Source organism: Wolffia australiana, chromosome 13, assembly GCF_029677425.1.
Source record: "Wolffia australiana isolate 7733 chromosome 13, ASM2967742v1".
Taxonomy (NCBI): Eukaryota; Viridiplantae; Streptophyta; class Magnoliopsida; order Alismatales; family Araceae; genus Wolffia; species Wolffia australiana.
Window position 1 is genome coordinate 10,926,615 of NC_135847.1, and position 4,134 is coordinate 10,930,748.

At 42.3% G+C, this 4,134-nt stretch overlaps 1 long non-coding RNA gene across 2 annotated transcripts; it reads left to right on the forward strand.

Moving 5' to 3' along the window:
- Positions 1-1,666: 1,666 nt before the first annotated feature.
- LOC144711143 (uncharacterized) lies at positions 1,667-2,655 on the forward strand. 2 transcript variants are annotated; one of them, XR_013583477.1, is made up of 3 exons: positions 1,667-2,097; positions 2,205-2,342; positions 2,458-2,655. It is a non-coding gene; the product is annotated as an uncharacterized LOC144711143 (long non-coding RNA). The 2 variants fall into 2 exon arrangements; XR_013583476.1 differs by having other exon boundaries at positions 1,667-2,047.
- Positions 2,656-4,134: the final 1,479 nt, after the last annotated feature.

The window sequence follows — 4,134 nt, forward strand, 5'->3', positions numbered from 1 at the left end:
TTTGGTCCTAGGCTCGGAGTGATTATGCTTCTCTTCCAACTTCTTCTTCTCCTTTTGCCTTTAAGGTTTCTTCTGATTTTGAGAGTTGAGTGCCTCACAATGAGTATGTTTTGCTTATTTCCCCGGCTGATAATACTCAGTCAATACCGGATTACCCTCTTCAAAACCAGGTGTTTTGCTTTCATGCAACAATGATGTCACAAGCTCATCGAACGACTCTAAATTGATACTACTATAAGTACAACTTTTATGCCTCCTGTGAACACCTCCAATGCCTTTATCAAAATGCAATCAACATATGAAAATAATAAATAGAAACAGATAACCAAAGCCACTCGTCCATATGTAGCCCAAACAACCATTTCTTGAACGCTAATTTGATCATCGTCAACTTCAACACACATTGTTCGCCACCTTGTCCCCAATCACTGTGGGATCCTTTTCACAAAGAATATGATAAACAGCACTCTAGGAATAACATGAAAAAAGCGATCCTCACTTTTTGCTCAGACTTGTGTAAACCACCAGTTGTAATATTATTAGGTTTTGGCCAATTTTAGACGAGCATCAAATCTTTAGGTTCAAAAATCATACATCCACTGCTGCCACATGTTGAAGTTTGACAAGTTGTCCAGCTTCTCGATATCAAAACAAGAAGACGAGGATCATATACACAGCCAGAATAAAACAACCAAATAGGTTTGATTCCACTTGTGAATACAAATCCCAAGATTCTATGGTAAGTGCAGAATATTCCAACTCCCATAAGATTAATATGATGGTTTACCGAAATAGATAACAAACTTCCTAACGTCACCAGCAACACCGTAAAGTGGATATTTCTTACTGCTGGACGTACGCCTGCTGTCCGCTGCACTAGATGAGCTCCACCTTGACCTCTCATCGCACAGGAGTAACCCACAAGGAATAGATGTGTATAAAATAGGTGGAGAGGGAAGTGAGGGAGAGGGACATCAAGAATGAACAGGTAAAACGTCTAGGGGCTGTAAAAACGGAATATGATTTACAGAGGATGAATGCCATTTACATAAACACGGAATTGGGACTGTCTTTATTAAACGTCAACAAGGGGGCTCCGGCTTACATCTCCCATGATGGAAAGAACGCAAGCCTTTCTCGCTCACTCACAAAGAGAAAGTCAACGGAGTGGAGAATAATGAAAGCACTTCTCGTCTTGATTTATCATTGGTCCACACAGGATTTGTACAGCTCATGTGGCTGCCACCGTGGCAGGCCACTCAAGCAACGGTCAGTATGAATCACATACGTGTGATCATCTGAGGCGTCCGTTCAGAAAGACTAAAAACGGAAGTAACAAACGCGGAACAAAAAAAAGAATTATTCTAACAATCTTTCATCTAGATTACTTCCATCATCCCGCGCCCCCTCTCTTTCGGGGATGACCAGTCAAGCCCCCCCTCTTCCTCATTCCAGCTAAGGGGGGGTCGATGCATCTACCTCCCCCATTGTCCTCAACGTCATCTAGTGCGTACGTCCTGGAGCCGCCTGGGGCCAGCTAAAAAATATCATTCAAGTTAATGGGGGAGATTAACCTGCAAAAATAAACTGAGTAGGGTTTTGGCCCTCCCTTGTCTATAATAGACCCTGGCGTTCGAGCAACTCCTCAAGTCAGGTGTAAGGGTGAAAGAGCAGGCTGGAAGAAATAACCAGAGGCTATTTGGTGAGAGGAAAAGGTTAGCAAAAGAAGAGGAAGAAAAAATTATCGGTGGGCTGTAGAATGTTGAAAATAAAGATACACAGAGATAGACCGATCGGACGATAGATACTTAGCGAAAGAGCGCTGAAATGGTGAAGGAGATGAGTGGAAAAGTTAATTTTGCACGTTGCTTGGGCAAGGCATCTGGCCTGAAGCGGCAGAGAGTGGGGTGCAGCCAAGGATGACTTGCCGGCGTTATCCCTCGAAGTGATTCTTGGGGAGGCTATTGCGCCGGCAGGTTGTCCTCGGCTACATCTGGCTTTCTTCCTTTCATGCGAGAGTTTTGCATCTGACAGAACGCCTCCGAAGGTTCTTTCCTCTTCTCCAAGTCTCCCTTTCAGGGCGAATCTTAATCCCCCGTAGGCATGCAGCATCCCGCCGCGTCTATTAATTGTTTAGTTTTCTTATCACGTTATTTATTATCATCGTAAGTACGTAATTCTTAACGTGGCGCAATTTTGACCAGGAGATTAGTGGAACCATCTACAACGATTGGTATCCTCTCATGCGACACTTCGGAATCGGGTGAAGGATCCTACGTATGATAAAAGTTTTCTTGCATACAGTCACGCGGCACTTTTAAGCTGGTTGCAGCGCCTGACGCGTAAGTACTCTTTTTTACTCTCCATTCGTGCGGCACTTTGGATTAGGTCCAAACTCTGCCGCTTTATAATATTTTTTTTGTATCCATTCATTTGGCGTTTTTTCATTCGATGCAGCGTCTTACGGGTGATATATGTGTTGGTTTTAATTCTGGCCTACGGCGAATGGACACGGTTTGTTTATTTTCTTTTGATCCAGTCTTCCTTGAGCTTGTTAGATCATAATTTTATGCTTTCACTTGTGACATGGTTAACAAAGAATTGCTATATGTACGTGATATTGGTACCATACAATCATGATGTTGTTTTTCCTCCTCTTCCTCCTTTTCATGACTCTCTCTCTCTGATTTTCGTCTGTTCTTTGTGAAGGAGACGGGGCATCTTTCTTACAGTATTTTTTTGTACACATTCACGTTAGGATTTATGGATTTAGCGGAGCGCCTCCGTGTTATACAACTTCTTTGGTATCCATTCACGAAATAAGGAAATGATTTTTTCGAGGAAAATTTTTTAGTGGATGTTAGTTACCCTGGCCATACGAATGTTCACACGTCTGCACTCCTGTATGCTCGTCTTCCTCGATGGGTTAATATCACCCACTGTAGGGTTAACGGGATAAGGCAGATAAGGCCCATGAGGCAGGACTTGTCCCAATACAATATGACGATATTTTCTTCAAGAACAAAAGTCCGCGTCTTCGTCTATTTCGAATAATGTCATCGTGCTCTCCTTATATTGTCAAACATCGGATTCGGCGCCAATATTTGCGTAATGGCAGCCGCCAACCCAGCGACAACACGGTAGGTAGGTTGAGTAGGATGTAAGCTTTCGCAAAGTGCCAAAACTAAGCTATCGCTCATCTGTCTATTTCCAGGAGCTCCCTTTCAAGTGATAACTCTTCTTTTAGCATCTTGATAGAGTTAATTTCTCGAGAAACTACGAAATGGCCTGGTTTTCGGTATACTTCCTCTTTTAAGTTAATCCATTGTTTTGCCTCCCACCCCTTCTAGATTTTCCACAGATTGATTCCCTGGGACAACTAAGGGATTTTGGTAACCAACCCAGTTTCCGTGATGGTCAGGCTAAGCCGATTCTGTGGGTCACGCGCACCACTCGCTAAGATAAGCCGCGCGTCTTAGACACCGAGAAACAGGACGGAAGGGGGTTTGACGAGTTAAACTGTCCAAATCAATCACCTTACCACTGATTTGTGATAATTCACATTTAGCACACTTAATGGAATAATATCTAATGGCTGTTTAGTTCGGTTTGACGTTATTTATAATGTTGTTGTCGCATACTGATTGATTTTGCTATGTATATATGGATCATGTATCCGCGAGTATCTGTGAAGTTTTCTATGTTAGTTAGTATGACGGTGGAGCAACGGTTTTTCTAATTTATTGGATTTAATAATCCAATCATGAGTTTCGCTGGTTCAGTTGTTAAGTATTATGTTGAATGAAAGTAAGAAGTTTGAGGAAAAAGTACTTGAAGTTATGGACTACTGACAGCCAACCATTGGGACCAGTGAGGAGATGTGATCTAAGCTGTCCATTGAATCAATTAAGGATTCGGATATGGCCAATCAGATGGCTAAGTTTTCCTCTTATTTTCATTCCACTTGGATGAATAAGTTCCAGGAACCTAGGATTTCGAAGATTATGTGTGCAAGTCCCAAGTGACATCTTCAGCGCCTAATATACGTTGCACATATAAAGGCACTAGATTTACTTGAGCTATATAAATCCCGATTATCAGCGCAGCATCTTTTAGGATGAGGATTAAAAAGTA